The following is a 24,987-nucleotide window of genomic DNA, read 5'->3' as shown; positions in this document are numbered from 1 at the left end:
GTGATTATTTCAGATAGCAAACGAGGAGATATCTCAGCTGGACTCTACAAAACTGACAGTTAACAAAGCAAACATTCAAAAATGAGAATCAATACATAATGTAGCCACTGGGACTAGATAATGGCAGAAAAGGTAACAAAAAACTTCCTTACTTCAGTATCACCAGATCCCAATGAAGCCCTTAATTTCTTAAGCTTTTAATAGAACATTCTACTATGCATCTCTATTTGATGTCATAGGTGACAGTGCTGACCAACTATATTGATGTATTGAGCATCTTAAAACTCATGCAACTTAATACAATATATTATGAAATAGTAACTTCTAACTGCCATGCAATATTTTGTATGTTAGCTCTGAACAAATCACTGTTTATTGTTAAAATACAACTTATTTCATGCATGCTTTGTGTATTTTTCTACATCCTACTTGTGAGGACAGGTTTATAAGAACAGTTCAAATATATTTTATTACTGCCTGTAACAATAGGGAAATAACCTGTGCCAGGACTGTTCTGCACAAGCAGTTATGGAAGATTCTGTTGCGTTGTCTTTCTGTGTTAGATGCTCCTGCATTTCCAATATGTATTTGATGCTGGAAGCTACATTCAGAGTTTACTAAATCATTGGAAAGATGTCTGATGAACTGTTATGCCTTTTAAAACTGATCTTTTTTTTTGTGTGTGTGTGTTCTCAGCATGATTCTCTTAAAGATGAAAGTTGAAATATTTAATCCCAATTAGCATGGAAGAGTCATTTCTACATCTGAAGGAAATACCGAAATGTGATTTCTTGCAGTCTCTAAAATGATAGCCTGTTTCATCTCAGCAGAAAAAATCAGTTTTCTCCTCCTGCTCTGGTGCAGGATTCTAGCAAGGTCAAAAATATCCTCCTGAATGTGTGGATTTGGAATCCATGAAAGACCAGCACCACTTTCTCTTCTTCTGCAGGACAGTCTTTGGAAAACTAACTTTTGTCTCTAGCTTTTTTAAGCCAGGGTCTTGGCCAACTTGCCAAGATAGCCTTTATACTGGAGGCTTTGAGCTACTCACTGGCCCTGCCAGCTAGAGGTGTGCCTGAGAGCTGCTCCCAACACAAAGGCTTCTGTGTGCTTCCCTAAGAAGCCATTCTGTAGTCTTTACGTCTTAAGGTTAAAGCAGCTGTTGATGTTTCTTCAAGTCAATACTTGTATAAAGACAATAGTAAATTTAACTCTAAGGATTTTTTCCAGTTTTCAAAGAAAAAAATTAGGATAGCCAAGAATCTCATCTACATATGGGTTCCTCTTAACATTTGCAACGTAGTTGCTTGACTCTAAGTAGAGAATATTGCTTTTGAAGTAGGTGGGGTGGTGTCACAGACAATGCACAGGATAATTAACAATAGAGCTAAAAAGAATTATGAGGTAAAAAGCCTCTGTGCTGAGACATGGTCACACTGTGCTTGAAAATAAGAATTTAATTTAAACTTAATGGGTTTCTTGCATGCTAGTTATTTCTAAATTGATTAGGAGTTTGTGTTTGTGAGAGAAGTATTTACTGTGTGACTATTGAAGTGACTTTTCTTTATCAAATGATATTTCATGTTTGGTACTAAAAATGGATGTAATCTAAATGCAGAATCCATCCTGTTTTCAATCTGAGATTAAATGTTTTCCAAAATCTTTACCAGAACTTGGTATATCCTGATGTTTTGAAGTAAATACTGTTAACTTGGGTTTGTTTAGAGAAGAGGCCCCAGAATGACTATGGCTTATGGATAATTTAATCAAATAGTAAGATTTCTTTCTTGTCTTACCTGTCTGCTGCAGATAAATTTGTGGGAGGGATGAGATGCTTAATTAACCCTGTAATTCTTGCACATGGGTTAATTAGCATATAAATTAGGGTTTCTTCTGTATTCTGCTTGATGCTGTAGCCTATGCTACACAGTTCTTCTGCAGCTATTTCCATTTGCTTAAATGGCTTGATTGCTTTATTATGGAAATACTAGATTTGTCTTCTGCCTTGTGTTATGTAGCTAGTATTCTAGGAGGTACACTACACCTGATAAATAGCGTTTCTGAGTATTCAGAGAATTAACGAGGCCCTGATTGACCTTGGGTCAGAATAAAAGCTATAGATGCTTCCCCCTTTGTGAAAAACAGATTGGAGATGTCTAAGGTAAAAGGTTTAAGTAAAAATCATAGTGGAGTATAGAATAGAACTGTATTGTTGTTTGGGCCTCCGTGAATGGTCTTTGTTTCAAAGGGAAATAACCATTTGAAAGCCTGCATCATAAATGTGGGATCACAGCCCCGTTAGACTTCCTGCTGCTGCATGGCTGTAAATAATTCCATTCTTCATTGAAATGCAGAAAGTGTACAAGTTTATTTTGGGGTGTGCAGTACTTGGTTAGTGTAGTGTCCTCTAAAATCTCGTTTATTCAGTTATTTATGGCAGCCAGATATATGTGAAATTAATGCTTTCGCTTCTTTCTGGAGCAAGTCTCTTTTTAATATATCAGAGTAAGTTGCTGAAAGACCAGACTCAAAACTGAGTGATAAGGAGTGTACCTGTAGACAGTCTGTACCAAGTTATGAAGTCCATATACTGATTTGTGCCTTTCTGAGGCACAGAGGAATTGTTTTGGGGAAGGATTTAACTTCTGTGGGGCAGTTTGGGTTTTGTAATGAAAACCTTGCCTAGAATGGCTTAACACGATTCCTTCTGTCAGTTAACTTCTCATTTGAGTTGAGAAGCTCAGCATGCTAACGAATGGCAAGAAGCTGAATCTCCCCTAGAGTTGCAGAGGAAATGGAGGGCAGCAGGAAGACTCTTACTTTGAGGGAAGTGAAGGATTTATCAATTACTGGAAACTTGGGGCTGGGCTATTGCACCACAGGAATGTTTTCCTGTCCGCTTGATTACAAGGCTTGTGTTTGGGACTGTCGTTCCTCCCACATCCTTACCAAGTAGTATTTAGCTAGAATCACGTATCCTGGATGCTCAGGCACTCATGCAGTCTTTTTACCACCTACCTATTCCCTAAAGCTGAGGTACTAAGAGCTAGCTATCAACGACAATTACAACATTTTCTTAAGACAGCCGTGACTGCTGTTAATAAAACTTCAAGACACACATGGTCTCAACTTGCTTTCTATGGTACCTTATTAGTGATGCTGGTTTTTTATGCTTTTTCATAAATAGTATTTTTAGCCAGAAATAGCTTGGTTCAAAGGCGGACTGAAGTGCTTTCTTGACAAGCTCTTCCTAATCTAGGAGCACTGTTTGGAAATTTGCTGCTTGAGTTGTGTGCTAAACAATTTCCATAGTAAAGACAATTCTGTCATGCTGCTGTTCTTTCCAAAACCAATATACTTCCATAGGCAAATAGCAGATGTCTGGGTTTTACAATTATCTTTGTTAGAAGATACTTGTTAGAAATTTGTTCAGTAAGATATGAATAGATAATGAAGTAGGATATGAATTTATTCCAGTCTACTCCTATTGCACACGCATCAAGAATTTTGACCCCAAAGCTATCAGATCATGGAAGCTCCACTTCGGTTTAGGTTGTAGTGGAATTTGCTGTTAAATTTTCCTAACTGCTTAGAACTTGTGACAGAAAAAACACATACCTTTATTCAAGCTAGTGCTTAAAGCATTAGCTACTGCCCCTTATTGTAATGCATTGCACTGATACAAAGCCAGTCTGAATAAAAAGTGCTTAATTCCAGGCACTGATGAATGAAATGTTGGGTTCTGTGGAGCACCTTTGAAGATGATTAGCCTGCAATGTGTTAGTTTCAGGTCAGACTTAACTGATGAATAGGGAAACTGTAAACAGGCCAAGTTGTGTTTTGGGTTTGCAGCAGTGTGGAGGAACAGCTGTGATTTGCGTTAGGTGGTCTGGTGGTACAGGCTTCCATGCATAGAAGTCCATGACTAGAAGCATCTCCAGACAATTCTTAGCTCACATGGCCTTGTGTATCTAGTTTTCAAGCCGCAAACTTTCAAAGGCGATGATGTAATTCAGCTGAATATATTGTCTTGCGACAAATATTTTTCTTTTGGCTTAGTGATGCTGCAGCAGCAGAAATAACTGTGTGAAGATACTGAAAAGTAAAACAGTGCTGATACCAAGTTAAAATTGTATCCTTGTTGTATCTGGAAAATCAACCTTTCCTAGTGCATTATTCATTATGAACACGTTAACTCAGGGTGACATCAGACTGATTCAGAAGCAATTTGATGGAAGTATTGTCTAGGAAGCCATGCACTATTCCCCTTAACCACTGAAATTAAATAAGTTATCAGGCAAATACTCAACACTGGTATTTTATCCACTTCTCTGCAACTGTTAAAAAACAAACAGTAAAGCATAGGAAAACTGAAATTAATGTATTGTGCAGGAAATTTATACACAGTAGGAAGATATGTATGTATATGCACATCAGTAGTGTACTTATTATTCTTGATGCTGATAATTGGTTATTACTGCTGATACTTCTCTTGTGAGCAACGGAAGATAGGGTTTGGCTAAAATGTAACAGCACTCGGTTTTTCATACCTGACTATCTGCTTGAGAAAGATTCCGTGAGGCTAAACTTGACAACCTTACTGTTCTGGTCATGTAGAGTAGTGCAGAGGAGGGGAGGGATGCAGGTGACAGGATAAAAGGTGAGCAGATAGAAAGAGCTAGTGGAGCAGAGTCTAGATGTGGTGGTTTTACTCGGGTGGGCAGCTGAGTTCCTCCACGGCCACTCTCACTCCCCCTCCTCAAAGAGGAAGGGGAAGAAAATACGACACAAAGAGCTCAAGGGTCGAGATAAGGATGATTTAATTAAAGGGAAAAGGGAAGAAAAAGGCCACGCGGGAGCACAGAGAGAGAAAAGCAGTTACTCTCTACTTCCCATCAAGGAGCGATGTTCGGCCACGACCTGGGAAGCAGGGCCTCAGTACGCATAGCGGTTGTTTGGGAGGACAGACGCTTCCACCACGAGAGTCCCCCCCTCCTTCCCCTTTCCCACATTTTATTGCTGAGTGTGACACCATACGGTATGGAATATCCCTTTGGTGGGTTTAGGGCAGCCGCCCTGGTGATGTCCCCTCCCCACCCCCTGCCCACCCCCAGCCTGCTGGCTCTTGGGGGGTTGGAGGGGGGTCCTGATGCAGTGCCAGTATTGTGCAGCAATAGACACGACACTGGTGTGATACCACTGCTGTTCTAGCTACGAGTGCGGAGCTCAGCACTGCATGGGCTGCTGCAGGGAAAGTTAACTCCATCCCAGCCAGACCCAGCGCACTAGACCTGTCACTGAGCTACCTATACAGACCTGGGCAAGCTAAGCTGTGGACCGAAAACAAAAACAAATCTGCTTTGAGTTCTGCAACTTAGTTTTGCTTTAGATTGTGCACATCTGCTTGAAGGAGCTGCAAAGCTACCTCAGATAGAGCCAAAGGTTTCTTCCAATGTGAGAGAAATCCCAGATGGTGAACAGCTGGCTGTGACGATGCTCTAGGTTTTACTACTTTCAGAGATGCTGGAGGATTGTTACCAGCTGTTTTCACTGGAAGCAACTGACAGTTTTCAACCCATATTTGTAGCTTTGTCCTGAATACAGCTTAGTGTTGTTTGTGAGGATCAGGCTAAATTTGTCTTGGCTTTTTCCTTGTGTTTGTGTGAATCACAATATATTCATTACAGCCTGAGAAAATGCATGTTGATGCAATATAGAAGTTAGTGTGCCAAATCTTCGGTGGGGTTAAATTGGTCTACTACTAGTGAGTTAATGAGGTGGCACCAGCATACATGTGCTGCTACTTAAGTCAGATGAATTGGCTAAAGAAAAAAGCTAAAGTGAAGGGTAGAGATATACAGCTAGCAACTTGAGCATTTCTGTGTAAAATGATCTTTTGCATACCAGAATTCACCACAAATAAAAATTTTGGTCTCATTGCAATGAAGTAAATGGCCAAGATGGAGAATTACTAGCATGTCTTATGCACCTGCGAATCAAGTATGGTGATAAATGATTCCCTCGAGCAGATTGAATCTACAGTCAGTGATGAGCTGGAAAAAAAAAAAAAAAAAAAAACCTCATGCATGAAGCTTGAATCAGAAAATAGCTTTTGGGAGCTCCTATAAGGCAGTGATGCTGAGTCCTTAGCGCTAGTATCTTATTTGGCATTGTGATAAGGTATAAGGCTTCTAAGGCTGACACAAGACATTGTGGCTACTAGGGAAATAAGAGTTTTTGAAGAATAAAGGGGATAACCAAAAAGGCTACATAGTGTTAAAGGTATTACCTAACAGTTGCATCCTGCAATTTAAGGTAGCTTTTGCAACTTTATTGCAAAGCTGAAATAACATCAAAGCTAAGTTGCATATTTTACAAGTGGGAACAGGTAAGGTAAAGTACAGAAATGACACTGCATAACTGGAATGAAAATTGTCATACTCTAACAAGGCACAAAGATTGCCTGGGAGGAAATAAGGAGACTGAAATCACTGTGAAATCACTATTGCTATGTAGAATGTTACTTTATCATGCAGCAGTAGATGGAATTGAATGTCATGATTTTGCATATCTTCATATTTTGTTTCCAGTATGAGATTAGTCATTCAGACCAGACAGCATTAAACAGCAGCTTACTTTTATTCTGGGTGAGGATTTGCCCCCCTGAGCATTAGTTCAGACAAACTCCTGCAGATGGTAATAATGAAAGGGGATACACCAGGAGCTGGCTTGCTTTCTGAGATTAAGAATGAAATATCCACAAATCTGATCATAATATCAGAATGGGAAAGCAAGTGAAAAATAGAGCTGTAAATCTTTCGACACTCCTGTCTTTTCACTCTGTAATTACTGAGATTCACTATACTCAGCCTGTATGGAGAAATCAGATAAGGTGGTTAGTGTTGGGTGTTAGGTATTTAAGTATTATCCGATAAAAGTTTTGATTTATTCCAAATTTGTTTGCATTACAGTCAGAGTTGTTGAAAGATCTGCGAAGAATCCTCTGAGCTGAAACTAAACATACGTGCATGAAGTAGATGTTATCCTTGACCACTTAATCCAAGTTTTGGTTAAAATGATGTAACATCCTAGTACCTGTCTGTCAGATGTGCATTTCAAAATAAGTCAGATGGGATTCCATCAGTGGCAGCGAGCTATTCAGTTATGCCAAAATACTGCTTAATAGGTATGAGGAGGATGACTTAGCCCCTGGGATTTTGTATCCTATGGCTTTTAGCTTCCATGATGTTCTGTATATAAATGTGTAAAACACCTCTGCTGGGGAAAAGATCGGGGGATTTTAATAGGGCAATACGTCACTCACTTTTAAAAGTATAAGTGACTGCACAAAGTACAGAACTAATGTATTGGACAAGGTTCTGCTTGCTTAATGCAGTGTGATGTAAGAATGATTACAGAGATTGTCATTATATTTGTGTAAATGGGAGAATTATCACTCTTCAGAAGTAGGATTTATCTAGAAATGAGCGTCACTGGATTAAAAACCTAGTTTGGCAGCTAAAGCATTGTTATCTTTCTGTGAAACCAGAAAACTACAGAATCTGTTTTCTGTGAAGGGATGTATGATTTATCTTGACTAAAGCGTGAACAAAAACCTAACTATTCACTTGGAAAGATTTTTCCAGGGTGGAATGGCTTAAAAGCTTTAATATTGTTAGGAATAGGGACAGTTTGCCATCTGATGGCAAAGGTTTATAGTAGGGCAGCTTCCTTGATTTTAATTAGGGCAATTAAGATACATGTCATGTACCCCCAAACCCTTGTACTAGCTGACTGTTGTTGAAGATAAAAGTTATATCCTGAAGAAAGCAAAACACTGGAGATTCTTAATGTTGAAGCAGCTTAATATTCCATGCACCTAGGTAATAGCGGTAGGTGCTCATTTTAAACTGTGTATTTTACTTAAAGCTTACTTGAAAACTTAAATAGAAAAAGCAAAACTGATGGAAGTGACCTGCGTGAACAAGTTGTTTCTCTTCTCCTGTGTTGCTTTTTTAGTTCAGGATAGGCTTTCTTGTGGGATCAGATTATGGGTTGAATTCTAATGATTAATATATGTTGTGGAGATTCTGGGTAAATTTGCCTAAATAGGTGCATGGTTTGATCTTGAGCTGTGATCAAGCTCCTTTGTGGTGTTCTGTTAGCCAAAAGGAACCATAAAATACCCTAGCAAGACATTTGTACTTTCTTTCTCTTTACCAACCCTCTTTCATCTAATACTATGCAGAGTTAAGATAAAAGACAAGAACAGGGAAAAAGCAAAGTGGACTTTTCAAAGCAAGGTGAAGCAAGTATAGCTGGAGTTCTGCTTTATCCTAATGGACAAGTCAACGTGGCAGTGCAAAGGAGTCCTGAAAATGTTCTGGCTTGAAATGAAACATTTGACTGTCCGTGCAGATTTAATGATGTTAGGAAGTAGACCCTGTATGCTGTGTGCACATCAGAGGTTAACCTCTGTTTAGCCTCATGCTAACCTCATAACAAATAGCACAAAATGGACAGGTCACCAGTGGAGCACTCAGAATTAATGCCTCATTTGTCCCCTATATCTATCTATAGCTGCATCACACTCAGTCCAAAAAGTGCTGTATGCTTTCTCTGGCTGAGAAGAGCTATTTCAGTGTTCTGTTCTGTTTACCTTTGTCTGAAAAGAAATTGTAAATAAGAGGTGGTGATATCTAGTACTTTGTGGGAAGAAAGGTTCTGTGACTTTTCCTTCCTGTGATTTTATTTAACCACAACTGCTTGCAGTATATATAGAAGTCTGGTTTTCCCTACATTGCATACCAATGTGCTGATTAAAAAAATTTATAATAAATTTAGTACGTGTTCTGGAAGAACAAGGAGGGCAGCCTTTTGACTATACCCCTTTATGGAGTTTAGAAATTTGGGTTTAGATTTTCCATATGTAACTATGGTCAAGTTCAGTCAGCCCACTGGAAAAGTAGAGAAAATGGAAATCTGTAACCCAAAGCTGACAAGGTAATTCCTATTAAATTGTGTAATGGGAACATTTAGGTTGTATATTAGGAAGAACTTCTTCACCGAAAGGGTTGTTAGGCATTGGACTGGGCTGCCCAGGGAGGTGGTTGAGTCACCATCCCTGGAGGTCTTTAAAAGACGTTTAAATGTAGAGCTTAGGGATATGATTTAGTGGAGGACTTGTTAGTGTTAGGTCAGAGGTTGGACTGGGTGATCTTGGAGGTCTCTTCCAACCTAGATGATTCTGTGATTCTGTAAACCATGCAGATTTTTATTTTTTTCTGTAGTGGGATAAGTAGACCTCTACTCAGGAGAGTATTGATGGACATGCCCAGCTGGAAGTGTGCAACTAAATATTAATTCAAGATATTTAAAAACATGCATTTCTGAATAACTTAGGATAAATTGAAAAGTAACATCCTGCTTTAGGATGTGAAAGGTATAGAGAACAGAGATAGGTAGCTGCTTGCCCATTTACTTTTAAAGGGTGTTCTAGTACTGCTTCGGCGACATAGTTCTGGTGTCCAAACCTGTGTTATAGCGCTGAAACAAAATGTATCAGTACTATGAGCTACATAGACATTTTCCAAATACTAAGAAGTTATAAAAACATTTGTTTTTAATAGGCATATATATATTTAAGGTGCACAGTGTGTAACTATTGCAATAGTAGTTCATCACTAAAAGCAATAACAGCATGAAGATGCATTAAGTTGTGGAATACAAAATATTATATACTTCTACCTTCTTAAAATTCAGTTCTCTAAATTTATTATCTACTGAATAGCTGTGGAGGACAGACAAAAATTGAGGTATCAGATGTTTTGACATTTGTGCTGGCAGAAAATCCTAGTTAATTAGCTGTATTACTGCTAACTCTCAGTAGTATTCCCTTAATTCTAAGGAAATTGTGGAAACAGGTTTTATTAAAATAGTTGAGACTTCATTTTTGTAGTGGGGTATCTAAGTGGAGACCCATCGACTTGAGAGTTAAAGATGTATTAGTAGAGCCCTGTATTTGTTCCGGGCATTGGAACAGAAATACAGCAAGTTCATTGCGCTGTTCAAGTCTTCAGTTTAGATGAGTGACCTTCAAAAATACAACAAAATTGAGCAATTTCCTTGTACTTTGGTTTTCAGTTGTCCCAGTGCTCAGCTCTGACAAATGGCAACAACTGAGTTGTGTTCCACCACAAAAACTGTTTTTGTAGGCCTTCTGGAGCATAAGTTCCTTAACTCTGTTTAAAAAAAAAAACATCATGGCTATGGAGCAAGCTTGAAATCATGGACAGAATAAATCATCAATGGAATAAAAACCATTACAGTATTAGGTTTCTGGATCTCCTGTTAATGTATTAGTGTGTTGCACTACTTCAGAGAAGTCTTGTGTGGAAGCAAATCTGCCCTGCAGGGTTAGGAGTTCATCTTGTTTTTGTCAAAGCTGTATTCCAGTTGAACATCTTAGATTTTTCCGCAGCTTGCAGCCTGGCACTCTGTTAGTATGACCAGATCCTGTTTTGAACATGAGCTGTAACTTCTCCAGCCAGTAACTGTAGCTGAAAGGGTCTAAAGGTGACTCAAGGCCTTCTCTGTTCCTGTGGTCCTGGAACAGAGTTGTTCTGCAGCGGTCCTTATGTCACTGTCATCTCAGGCTGTTTTGGGTTCTGCACGAGTTGTCTGAAACAGAAACTAATCACAATTGAAGTGATGCCACCTTTAAGACCTGCAGCAATAATGATAAGTTTGATATATTATGACGTGGCTGTACTCTGGGGCAGTTTACCTGGCTTTGAGCCTCTTCTCAGAGGTAGGATATCTTTATGAAGTGTCTGAATTGTTGTCTGCTCTCCCTCTGTGTCCAGTTTGAGTTTTGTGTTGTAAATCAACCTGTACATGTACAGAAAAAGTAGTTTCAATCTTTGTAACTCGTTCTGTTCTCTTAGCCTTTTATGCAGGGTACAAGTAGTTGGCACAGGTCACTTCCACTGCATTTCCTGAGATTTCTGTGTAAAGGTAGAATTGGGTCTTGATGGCTGCTTTGTCATGATACTGCAGCATCCTCAAGTCTGCACCCGCTCTGCTGTGACCTGTCTGAAGACCTGCAACAATTCGTAGTTTGAGCTGCCTACCTTTGGTCATGCCCATAGCTAAATATACAGTAGCTAAGCTTGGAACAGCTCCAGGAAGCAGGTTACAGAAAAGGATTGCAGAAGCCAAAGTCTGCAACATTCCCCGTGTAAGTTCATCTTGAAACAATGCGGCTCCACCACCTGCCACTGTCCTGGATAGGGATTTAGTATCTTCCCTAAGGAATACAGATTTAGCAGGAGCCACCCACTGACTTTGAAACAATCAACTGCTTTTCCTGGATGTGTGATTCCTTGCTCGCACAAAGCAAGTAGAGCAGGCATTCCTGTCCCCATCCAGCTTCCTCTTCCAATCAGCTTTAATTATACCAGTGTGGATGTGCAGTTCAAGAACCAAAATGCGAAGAAAGTGCTGGATCTGTATTAAGGGCATTTGGCCAGAAATTTATGGAATGTTATCCTGGGATCTGTGAAATAGGTTTTGATCAGCAGTTTAAAAAAAATAAATGATGGATTAAGCATCTCAATGCATGTCTGTAGCATTGCGTAGTTAAAAAATTCATTCCAGGAGTCGACCAGTAGTTTCGCTGGAGAAATGGAGGAGTCTTGAGCAGTAAAGATATAGCCGCCTAGTATAGCCTTTCTCATTATGGTATGAACTCCAGAGTATCTCTTCAGTGATAAGAATTTCTGTAATTGTGTAAACACCTAAAATGGCAACCCTTATTTTTGGACATAATAGGGCTATTAAGTGCCAATGAAAAAACAATGTGATCAGTTCAGAAAATCTGGTCATTCTTGTAGACTAAACAAATAGAATCAGACTTTCTCCTGAAGTCTTTTTTTTCTGTAGAACTTTGGTCTGGGGGGATTTCTACCTTCTTCAATCTGATTATAGTTCTAAATAGGACTAGTGACCAGTGAGAATCTATCAACTGGAATCCATCAGCTACCAATTGTATGGCACAAAAAATCCTAGTCCAGTGTGTGAACTTTAAAGTTCATGTTATTTCAAGTCTCCAAATCCAGCTGGCAGTATTTATTGTAACTGGGCAAGAACATACAGCTATTAATCGTTCTTGTAAAAACATCTTTCTGAATATTTAGTCAATTTCTGGTCTAAAAGACAGTTCCCCTTGCTCCCTTGCTACAAAAGTAAAATAGTCTTGTCATTCTTATTTGGGGGGGGGGGGGAGGGGGGGCTGCTGTTCATCTCAACTTGTGATACTAATTTTTTCTTCCCGAGTACTTTGATCTGTTAGGTTCTAGATCCTGCTGTGAGCAATGGTTAGCATCTTTCAGGTAGAGCTAGAGCATAAATGTGAAATGGTTGAAATGCTGTGTTTTCACCTAAATTTTGAAGGAAGAAGATGGAGCTGCTCACTTAAAAACCTGCTTGGAAACTAAGTGAACTAGTACGTTAAAATAACTGTTGCTTTAAAATATCTTCTGAAGTGGATTGTTAACCACTGGGTCTACTTCAGTAAGTGTGAATATCCAATCTGACTGTGTTGCAGAGATCCTCTGCAAAAGGTGACCGGCTTCTGCTGTAGCTGTAAGTTCACTGCAAATGATCACTTCTATAGCTGCCCCTAAACACAGCTTCTTCCATATACTCCAAACTGAGATTGGAATACTTGTGAACCTATTGGTATTCAATTGATATATGGTCTTACAGTTCCTGAAATAACTAAGGTGCTGAAACTTCTATTCCTCCTGCTGAAGAAGGGTCTTGAAAGCTCGCTGTTCTATTAATAACTCAAGCTTTCACTTATTTCTGCACTGTAATGAGTACCTTGGATAAAAGTAAATATTCTTGATGTGAACTCTCATTTGAGTAATTTACTGTTTGAAAGTGGGAGCTGCCACATCTTAACTCCAAAATCTGTCTTTATTGCTAGTTATTAGCTTAAAATCTTCCAAAGAAAAAAGCATGGTAAAAAATAGAGTAGTGAGCACTAATGTCTGCTCAAAGTGTGCATATAAGCATACTCCGAAATGCTGTTGCCTCATGGGAGCTACAACAATGTTCCTATTGCGTTCTGCTCACGTACAACATTTCTCCCCATTCCCAGGCTCCATGCTCAAGAGCTGGGCAGGAAAGGTCGTGCAGCTGTGAAAGGGATGGGAGCCAAATTTCATTCTGTGCTTGAGCTGATTAAACTGCTGCTGCCTTCGCAGTACTGAGTCCCTGGCTCTGAGACTTGTTTGTTCAAGTGGTAATTTCTGGATACATTTAAAGCTGTGTGTATGGAAATGTATTAGAAGAAGTTATGTATCAGAACAGCTGAAAGCTAACCAGCTAGTGTAGGCCTCCTTTGCCCTGACAGTTCTCCACAGAGCCACAGCCAAGTGTGAAGTTGCTTTGGGGAATCTCTGGTGTAGGCCACTGCAGGAAGGGAGCCTTCGTGTAACTTTTATTAGAAGAAAAAACTTGCATTTCTTCTCAGATCCCTCATGTCTCTGGAATTTGAAGAGAAGGTCAATATTTTTCTTGACCTACTGAGACCACTTGCCCAGCTTGGTAGTATTTTTTTTTTTACACAAGAGACCTTTCTCAGACATCAAGGAGTCTCTAGCTGACCTGCAGCTATAATCCTTCAGTAACTTGCCAAAGTAGATACTTTGGGAAGGATAAAAATGAGACAACCTTCTTTAGTATCCTTTGATTATAAGTATCTTGAAGGATCTGTTTCTCTTGATGCGTAAAAGCTTTTTGCTGTAGCTTCCTGACTGTGGACCTCACTGAGTCATCTTACAGAAACTATTGAAAATCAGGCATGATGCACAATTAAGATGAAACATGAAGAAAGGCTATAGTCCCACCCCTTTCCATGGAAAAAAGGAGCAGTTTTGTGTGCATGTTGCTGAATGCAGACTTGCTGCCAGGCAGGTGGGCGCAGCAGTTGGCTGAATGTTCTTTTTTCTGTGCTGTGTCTTAAATTCCTTGGTAACTTTGTCCAAGAGTTATCAGGCAGGTTGGAAACTGGGCACGTAACCTTCAGAGAACTTAGGGAAGCATCTTAGCATCATGATAAAATTAGCAGACTTCCTTGGCAATTGGTAAATTCAGTTGTCTCTCCTAGTCTCATTCTTCTGTGAAACCTGTTTTCATTTAATTCCAGACCCTTGTGAACAACTACCTTTTGAGCAGAAGAGAACTAGGAAATCACTGCTGTTGCCAGGGTGTCCTCAACTCCAATGGCTGGAGTAGATTGTTTTGAATATAACTGCTTATGCACAAGCAAGAAAGTTGCCTGCCTTTTAATTCGGAACAGCTGTGCACAATAAGACATGGTAAAAATGGATCAGATAGGGATCTTAAGTATTAATTGTTCTTACATGTCTGTTTGGTTTGTCTTTATGAATCCTTAAGATCATACCTTTTATTCAACTTGCAATCAGGAAGAAAACTTTGCCCAGATTAAAATAGGATATATTCTATAAGCTATAAGGAGGCTAACTTGCTAGAAGGATATGGATGTTGTGTAGAATCTCCCCTGGCTGTGCCCAGCCTTGGCCTGTCTTGATCCTTCCTTGTGGCAGAAGCTGTCTACTGAGGACTGGCTGAATATACTGAATTTCTGTACTGAATGCAGGAGTGTGCAGAAACCTTAATGACCTGTGCTTCAGTGGTCTTGTTAGATTTATTGGCTCATGTTGGCCTTAAAACTTAAGAAATTATCACATGCATCTTTGATTAAAAATTCTGCATCAAAATGCTTTATCTGACAGTCTTCTCAGCCGTGTTTGACTTGGTCAAACTGCCTCTGAGGTAAAAGCAAAGTTAATCCCATGTCTTCATTAGGCTGTATCTGCTGCTACCACCCTTCCTGGGGGAGCAAAATTGTTTTCCAGTGTACTAGTCTTCACCTTCCCTTGGGATCTGATCAATTCTAGCTAAGCAAAAGAAATTTGAAATTGAAGCTGAAATCTTATGATACTTAAGTTTCTCACTCAAACCCGCATATACTTTTAACTGAAAGTTATTTCAGTCATAGCAGCAAGTAGCACTTCCTAAAGTTATGTATCCGATCTGTTTCTTCCTGTAAAAATGGTAATGATAAAACAGCTGTAATTCTTCTGGAGTAGAACATCACCTTGCTGGTAAACTTTACTCTGTGCAAAAAGCTGAACTGTCATAAAGCTTTTAGGTGTTTTAAATGATGAAGAAGCTCTTTGCTTCTGGTATAGATTTGGGGTTGCATACGTTAGAAGGGAAATTTCTGTGCTGTATGGTGACTGTTTAGCTCAAAAGCATATTGTACCCTTTAAAGAACACTGTGCAGACATAGCTAAGCTTGCATGAGTTTCTTCTGCACATCAATTTAATTAAGAATACCTGTTAAAATATACTCAAGGTAGGTTATGAAGCTTTATATAAACTTATTGAGGCAATCCTTTTACTACTGAGTTTCCCGTTCTGAAATGATGAAAACTATGAAAGGAGAAAAAAAAACTGACTTTGGACAGGCTTTTTTGTGGAAGGGGAACTGGACCAGAAACTTAGCAACAGACTTGCTACACAACTGTGACCAACTCTCAATGATGCAACAGCCGGCCTTTTATAGGGTCATTTTCTAGATCTCTGTTCAAATATTTTATTTATGGCCCTTATAACTTTGTTAGAAACCATTAGGATAGTATCAACACAAGAGAAGTATGGATATTCAAGTATAAAAAAATAAGCTAAATGTGTCCATGATGGCAGTTTATAGCCAGCAGACCCTGTGAAGCCTCTGCTGACTTGGTGAGATGGAAGATTGCAAATGCAATTTGAGGCTGATTTGGCCCATGTAAACAAAGCTGTGCATGCAGTCTGCAATCAAGTGAGCACATGTGCACAGCTGTGTTTATCTGACACTTTGCAAATCAGGATTTTATTTCTAAATAGCATGCTGACAAGAACAAGGTCATGGCAATCTTCCTCTTAGTACTTAAAAAGAAATATATTTTTAGGCTGTCACCTTAAGAGCTTGGAAACTGGGATTCTCATTTCTCTCAGAGGATTGGCTTTCTGAATGTTTAAATCTTCACTTACATGTTTCCAACTACAGGACCACACGATATAGCTAGAAAAAGCCTTACTTAAATAATGGATTGACTTCTAGTAAATAACTAATACTCACCTGAGACTTCTGAAGTGAAGTGTTATCAGCAAAATATATGGGCTTGATTATTTCATCTCCAATCTGCTGCAAAGGGCTTCTGTATCTCAAAGGAGTTCACTGAAATTGAAAAACTCCAGTCTCTATTGAAGTTGAAAAATTGAAACACTGGCTATTACTCATAGCAGAAGGGGGTATGTCAATGTCTTGATGGTTCTGTTGTGAATGTAATTTTTAATTGAATTTTCTGAATCTGTTGGAATGAAAAACGGACCATGGGCTTTCAGAAGTTAGTTAATAAGATGAATGCATTTCTAGCTGACGGCATGTTCGCAGTACAGCTACTAAATGACAAGTATAACGACTGCTGACAGCCTGAAAGATATCTTGGAAAGCTTATTCAAGGCATTATTCATAGAAGGGAGGAGCATCTTCTCAAATCTGAGTTGAATTTTGGATGCAACTGGGGTTGGTTCAATCAAACTGGAGGCAGCAAAGTTATGTCTACTGGTGAACAATTTACCTAGACTTCATCAGCTACAGTATCCATCTCTTTAGATAAGTCCTTAACTTTAATAGACTTCTTAAGAATGAGAAAAATCAGGATAAACCAGTTTTTGGCAAACAAGCAAGCATGAATTTTCTGTCTCTATATTAATAGATTGCTGCTTAAAATCCAAGAGACAAAGTTAATAGTACTATCTTAATTTGCATTTGGATGCTATTATCTACTACTATTCTCTGTATTGCAGAAGAGCTCTTCCTTCTGTGGAAGGAAGATTACACTGGCTGTGTAGCAGCTTTGCAGAATTGCTATAGTGGTGCTGCTTCTTTAGCATTGTTCCGGGAGCATTCATGGCAAATGCAAGCATGCATACTTTTGCCTTTGCTTAGTGTAGCTTTTGGGAATGCAGGGCATAATCTGGTCAGGTAATAGAAAAGCTGGGGAAGAGCTGCAGGTTGTTTTTTTTATCCCTAGTTGTGCTATGAGGTAAACAGCAGCCCAGATTTTTGGTGTACACATCTCCATAACTGTTAAAACATAGGGTCCACTCATGAATAATCAGGAAGCTTTGGAAAAATTCTGTTGATGGGTAATATGCCAAATGGTACTGTTAGAAGCTTTTTCAGAAGTCTTATGGACTAGATGATCTTGTAGGTCCTTTCCAACCTTGTGTTTCTATGGGATTATAGCGATGATGATATTTGTAAAGCAGCTAGGAAAAAATATTTATTATGAACTCATGGTTTCAGAGAACTTGGCTGGGGAGGCTACCCAGACGGAATGAGAACCCAGGAGGGCTGGCAAGGGCTCTTCTCATCAAACCAAAAATAGTCACTGCATAACGGTAAATAACTACCTTATATGGAACCTAAAAGAAACAAATAAGGACTCTTAAAAAAAAAAAAAATGTATGGCTCTTAAATTTTTTTCCTCTTTTACACTTTATGTGATATCTTCATATCCGTGCTATGTAAATTCTCTTCTAGCTCTTTTAGTTCACATAATAGAATGGAGAAGGGTCGTTTGGACTGAAGGCGATGAAAACCATATGAAGTGGCTGGTTGCCACTTCACTACATACCACAATTCCCAAAAGACAGGAAGATTACCTAAACTCATCTACTTGCAAAGTGAAGTGTAGGAAAATTTGTGAAAATGTGGTTTACCAAGTAGAATGAAAGAAGATGGAATATAAATACTACTCTTAAAATTGGGATGCTGTTTGCCTGGAGGTATTGAAAATTAAGCATTATATATAGATTCCAACATCATAACCAGATGTTTGCATCCATCTCTCCTGGGAGACTGAAATAAGATCTTTTTTCCCATTAGAGAACTGTCCCAAGTAATGCTATGCAGTGAAGTAACTGCATTCCTTGTCTACCTGTGCGTGAGAAAGGGGAAAAGAGTGAACACTTGTTTCCTGTTTCAACCTACTATTGTTTTACAGATGACTTTTCCAGTTTCTTCCTTTCTCAAAGTATCTACTTACTGTATTAGAATTGAAGAAAGCAGGCCCCCTAAAATATATTTAATTTGTTTTTAGTCAAAATTGTAAGCCTCCAACTCTTTTGTAGCTGGGCAATGTGAATAGACTTGATACCTTCAGATTTGTGGTCAGATATTTGAGAGGTCTGTGCTTCATGTGCTGGAAAGGTTTTTCTTGAAACTCAAGTTCAGTTTTCTGCTTCCCACAGCTAGTAGAACTCCATGTAGTTTAGATGGGTGACATACAGAGCCAAGTCCCTTCAGGGAGCATTGGCCTTTGAAGTTAGAGCTGCTATTTGGGAATGCTTTAACAAAGGTAGTAAACTTAAAGGCTGGAACCCCACAAAGAAAATTTATTTTTCAAGGACATATGCATTAAAAGTATAACTCCATGCAAGTTCCCAGTGACTGTCTAGTGTCAGGAGTTTGCCAGTAACTTGGGATAAGTTAAAAACTTCCTTAAGAACAAACAGAAAATCCTAAATTAAACACATTAGTGTTGCATACCTTGCATGAAAGGTATGTACAGACTCTTCAGGGCTCTTATGGAGATCACATTTGTCTTTGCATCTGTAGTGTTATAGTTGATATAGGTTGGATGCTGAGATGATATAACTTACTGTACTTTAGTAGGATGGGCTTCGGTTATAAAGGCTGGTCATTTAATTTCACCTGTAGTAGGTTTACAGAAACAAGTTTAAGTTGCATAAGTACAAGAATGTTAATGCTGCCCCTTGCCATTCTGGAGGAGCTATTTTAGATCCATGTGAAAGTTGAGCTTCTTGGGTTTTGTTTTAGGTTAAGTGCAGCGTAGTACCTTTTGCTGGGAACTGTATCTTCCCACTTTTTGATAATGAAGTGTTGCAGAATACTGGCAACTAAATTGGATTTTAAAATCTATATCATATATATATTCTGCTTGCTTAAATATTGATGTTTTTTGCATTTTAAAATAGCAATCCTTTCAGTAACTGCTGGAAAAGGCTCCGTATTGTCAGACCGGAATCAACCAAGTTAAGCTGGCCCTGAAATGTCAGAGTGATGCCAAATGGGAAAGTGAAATTCCTGACTTCTGTAAAATCCTATTGAGCTGTTAATATGAAGCTAAGTGATACTCCTTGACATAAAATAGACATTTTCTGGAAGGCAGAAGGAACCCTGTGTGGGGTCTTTGGCTATAAGCTTGAGAACACTGTTGTGGCCTTGGTTTCTGTCTCTTGTTCAGTGTCTTTGGCCAAAGTTCTGGCTGGCTTCCCTGCCTGTCCCTTTTCCTGCCCTTCTTCCAGTCATGACGGTGGAGGCCAACCATGAGACCACTGCAAAGGGGCAGTAGCAAAGCCTTGCTTGTTAGAACTTGTAAACTTCCACATCCCCCCCACTCTCAGAAAGTTTTGTCATGTAGGAACCAGCATGCCATCAGTTCTCTTCTGCAGCGGCCTGTGGCTTAATGACATCTTGAGGACATCAACTGAAGACAAACAGCCCTGTTCTTCCCCCTTTCACTGCTGACTTTAGCAGAGGGGTGTGCATGTACTGGTGGACAAGGCGGATGGAACATATTTGCCTTGCCTGGTCCATGGGTAGGTTTAATAAATGCAATAAAAAGACAACCTTCAGACTGAAGGGTCTGTGAAAAAGGCAGGTATTTTCATTTATGTGAAAGGGAAGACTGTGTGTGGTCTAGAGCCTCTGCTCTAACACAATGAAGGCCTATGACCTTCTTGGAAAAGTAGTATTTTACCCTAGAGAAGCATGATGCCAGCTTAGTCCTAAATGGCTCAACTCGGTGTTAAAAGTAATTCAGGATGAGAGGATTAGAAAAACTAATGAGGAAAAAATACTAGCTAGATGACTTCAGCTGTGCATTTATCCAGCAAGTCTGCATCAATCTTACGAGGAAGAGCTGTGCACTGTGAAGACTTGAACAAATCAGTTCTAAGTGACTTATAATTGAGAAATCCCTCTTCTGTCACCCGGAAACTTAAGATTCTGTAGTTAGTATCTTCTGTACTTCACAGCTGTGCAATAGACCTCTCCGTAAAGAATCAGCGCTCTAATTGTAATTATAGAAGGTCTTAATGCTTGAGCTACAATGTTTATTACTGTGGTTTTTGGTTTAATACTCAAAAGTAGGAGGCAAAGTAATTTTGGGCACAGATGGGGCAGAATGTTAATAGCAGACAACATACAGTCAGTGAGCAGGGCTGTTCTAGAGAGTGCTTCAGTGACAGGAGTGGAGAGATGACTTTGTGTAGACCATACTATTTGTTGTTGACAAACTGTATTCCTTCAAGTTAGTTACGTAAACCAGGATAAATGCGGTAAGAACTGAGTAACTGTACTGTCCCTGTTTTGAGTGTGAATTCTCGCAGTTTTTAGTAACTCTTTAATGAAGCTCATACCTCTTTGCCTGATTCTGTATGATAGTGTATGAGAAATGCCAAAGTGATTTTGAACATATATACTTAATTAATGAAGGATTATGGAAGTCCACAAAGACCTCTCTAACATATACTGTAAAAACAGTCAATATTACAAGTTACTGTTATTCAATATTTAAAAAAAAAAAAAATCCAAGCTGTAATTTTTTTGAATAGGCTACTCTGCTAATAAGATACTAAAATTCAATACTTTTCTTGCAAATCGACTATATTTTGGCAAACATATAGAATTACTGGTCAAATATAGACTTAAATACTAGCCGTCAGAAAAAAGTTTTTTTAAAGTACTGTTTGCTCTTATAGCCACAGATGCAGTATCAATATAATGAATAAGAACCTATTGAGTGCTGCATCTTGTAATAGATCTTTGAGACACTTCTTCTGATTTAGAGAAATCATTCATACCTGTATCTTCCCACCTATTCTCCTACTTCCCAACACATGAATTCCAGATACTGTTTTATGATAGAGTAATGAGACTGTAAAATTAGAGCCTCTGACTTTTTTGTTTGAAGAACAGCAAGTAAAAAATATACCTGGTGCTTTAATAAGGACTTCATTTTCTTGCCTCAGCAAGTCCCCTGTGAGAATCAAAAGCAGGGAACTCAAGGGGGCTAAACTAGGGGTAAGCCACACCTACCAAACCTTTCTGGTTCAGAAACCACAGAAGGCTCTCCCATAATCTCATACTGCAACAACCCTACCCAAAATGTCATACAAAAGCAACAAGCATCTTTTAATGTGTATATCCTTAAAGAGATCTTAAATGATGACCAGGATATTAGGTAACTGTCTCAATGAGGTATGTGTAGCTGCATTCTTCAGTGCTTGGTCTCCTGCATACCTTTAGGAATCTGAACTACTTATGAGAATACATATACATATGAGAATACTACTTATGGGACTAAATCAAAGAGGAAGACTATTCGAGGGAGAAAGGGGGAGCTGAGTGGTTTGGAAAGACACGTATGTGCTATAGTTGCTTTATAAACCAACAATAAGGCAAATATTCAGAAAATCTTTAGTGAAGTTCCCCTGGAAAAGGTAGATGGTCACAAAGGACTGAGCCATGAATTCAACAAGTAGATAATTTTAAGTTACTAGAGTTTATGAAGTCAAGAAAATCTTCTGTTGCTGAGTTACTTTCAGCAACAGCTATCTTGTATTTTGCAGAAAACTTAAATGAAATTTTACTAACCTTTACAGTATATATCTGTATAGATTAGTGGAAATAATTGATTCATCATCCACAACATTTGGATTGATGGAGGTCTTTTAAAAGGTGTTTCAATTCAGTTTTTCATTTCAGTTCAGCTTACCTGGGGCTTTCTTTGCTCTAAGTAACACAATTTCTACATAACCACAAAAAAATCCTCTAGAACTTTTCAGATTACCTGTGAGATCAAAAAAGCTAAATGTATCAAGGAAGATGTCTAATGACTTGGCAAGTGTTTCCTTGTGCTCCAAACAAGCCAACCCTACTTGTCATTTCAGTGGGATGCCTGTGGAAGCTGAGTGGGTATGTACAATAGTGCAGGGCTGAGAAAGCAAGACTGCTACATTTGAGTATTTGATTCTGTGAACAATGGCAGATAAATTTAGCCAGCAGAGCACTCTGCATTAGGAATATAATTTGTGTCCAAAATGGGTTAAAGCATGCTGAGGGCTACATGTAAAAAGAAATTTCCCAGTTTGCTTATCTGTAGGTCCCAGAACTTAATAAAAAGTAACTCCAATGTGAGTTGAAAATCAAAATCTCCATGAAAATCAGGGAGGTGGGAGAAGGGGGAAAGATTATTCCAAACTGAGTCATGTGGTACTGACAGTTGTCTGGTCGCTGTAGTAATATTTACTGGCTAATCCTTAATTTTATATTCTCTTAAACCATGAAGAGTGGTTTATTGTAATACAGAACTGTGTTGCCATAAACTGTAGAAGTTGCTGAAATGAGAATATTTGATAAGCAAAGCCTATTGAGAATCAACAAATAAAACTCCAGTCCAACTTTCTTGTGGAATATTAACTTTCTTGGTTCCAGGGCCTGGTCAAAAATAGCAAAATATTCTTCAGAAGGCTCTAGCAGAAAATAGTAAGAAGGAAGTACCTAGATAATGGAATATGGGTACTTTCTCTCCTAAAGCCTCAGCTGGCTCAGATAAGCAGGAACAAGTAACTAACATTTGGGTGTCTTGTACTGCAGGATTCATTGTTTCTCAGTACCTGCTTCACTGTATATTTTTACCTTACAGTCAATGCAAAGTAGTCTCCTATGTAAAGGGTAACAAAATGCATATATAAGGGTCATAAAGCACTGGGATGGCTTTGTAGGTTCTAGATCATGAAAAAAAACAATGTCTTTATAAATTAAGCCAACTTCTTAAGGACTGATCTGGCTTTGTAAAAATCCATTGCTACTACTTGTAGGAGAGTGATAAAACTACTAATGCAAGAGAAGTCCTCAGTAGCTTGTTTTTCTTAATAAGCGGTATCCTGAAGTAGATGGTATTAGAGATCAGTTCTTTCCAGTGTGAATGGAATGACTTCTATGCCTTTTATGATTTATGTTAAAACTGCTTGGAATTGATGTAATCACAAATTAAACTAAAAATAAAAGCAATCAGGAAGGATACCTTTTGGTTTCATTCTAGGCACTAGGCTGTCCTGTAATGTATACCCAGTTTAAGAATTTATCAAATAACAGGGTTTAAAGAAATATAATTTGCTTGGCTGAAGATTTTAACTTGGGAAGAAGCATGATGCTGCATACTGCTTTTTGCTGAAAGCTCTTCTTCCAGCATGCCGTCAGCAGTTTCTATATTCTTTTTGTCTGAGAGTGGCCCTGACTACTTGTTCGATACTGTTGGAGAACATGAGGAAGGTTTCCTTGTGAATGAGAATTTCACCTGTCTAGGAGGAAGTTTGTTAGTGGCCTAAAAAGAATGAGGCTTCCCCAGAAGTTATTTTAGCAGAAATGTTTGTCCTTACCAAGGGGAGAAGGGGAAAAAATGTTTAATATTAAACAGTTTCCTGACCATAAATAGTCCTGATTTTGTTCCTGCCTGTCATCTATCTTTCTGATCAATGAGAAAGTGCCAAACACCAGCAATGGTTTGTGAACACCTATATTTCTTTAGAGGCCTGAGCAGGGAAGATGATACCTGCTTGGGCCTCTTTACATATAGGTACCCAAGTCAGCACAGCCCTGCGCTGACAGTTTGTGTGAAACGCACTTCCAAAGCAAGGTGCCAAGAGCAATCTAAGCTTTTTCTGAATCATTTGTTCAACATCATCCTTCAGCTGTTCTAGATACTGCTTTAAAGCAAACATATCAGGTCCATTCTCTAGCCAGCCAGAGGCTTTGAATGTAAGCTTTCTCCGGTAGGGTCACCAGCCTGTGTCCTGCTGGAATAGGCACAATTACAGTACACAGTACTGTAATACTGTAGCAGCAGGCTACCTTTCCACTTGGAGCAGTAAATTTTAGCAGTAAGAGCTAGGCATGTGGTCTCTAAATCACAGTTTAACTATACTGTCAAAGTAATGTTTCTGCCAGATAAGTTCTTTCTCTGCTGGGGTCATTGCCGGTGTAGTCATATGAGCCTTTCCTGAAGTATGCAGTTTCCCTTCATGTAGGTAAAGCACCAATGCATACTTCTAACTTCCTGGTAGCAAGGACTCTACAGCCATCCAGAGGGAAGTCATGCTGGTCAGGCATTTGGGAAGCAGCTATTTTTTCTCTCCTGTAATCATTTCTGCTCCTGTACACTATAAAATGGAAAGTGAATTTCACCTAAGAGCATTCTTATTTAGCCAGACACTGGTATTGCCTCATGTATGTGAATAAAATCAGTGTTAGTGACTCAAGGAACACCAAGACTTTGTCACATTTTCTTTACAAGAATTATTGTAGTGAAAAACATACTCTGCAATATTTCCCCTTCTGTTTTTTAAAAACAACTCTGAAATATGTTCAGTTCCTAGAACAGTGATCAGTTACAGGTTCTGTGCTGATCTGATATTTTAGATGGGTGTATTTTTTAACAGGGCTGACTTGCCAAACTTTAAACCCATTAAGAGTAATCACATTATCTTTATTTCCTACAAATGGCAGAATCCAATATAGCAGCTTTTTTGTCATTTTTCTTTATTTCATAAAACTGGAGTGCTGCCATTGTTCATAAACAAGGTTGGAAAAATCAGACTAAGCTGCTGAATACCATCAAATATTTGGCTCAAATTTGTTCTGGAGAATAAGTGACTTCAAATAAATTGCCAGCACCATCTGAAATTGTTTTGCTTTTAGCCAAAAGCATGAAGTAGGTCTCAGCTTCATTGTATGTAATTTCTAACACCATT

The 24,987-nt window shown here is 38.8% G+C and overlaps 1 long non-coding RNA gene across 8 annotated transcripts in view; it reads left to right on the top strand.

Moving 5' to 3' along the window:
• LOC308200076 overlaps positions 1-24,987 on the top strand; it is a 60,136-nt gene that overhangs the window by 7,043 nt on the left and 28,106 nt on the right. The window lies entirely within an intron of this gene.

The sequence above is a fragment of the Anser brachyrhynchus genome, assembly GCF_964034855.1.
Source record: "Anser brachyrhynchus genome assembly, chromosome: 9".
Lineage (NCBI taxonomy): Eukaryota > Metazoa > Chordata > Aves > Anseriformes > Anatidae > Anser > Anser brachyrhynchus.
The sequence above is the reverse complement of the archived record's forward strand: the minus strand, read 5'-3'. Positions and strand labels throughout refer to the sequence as shown.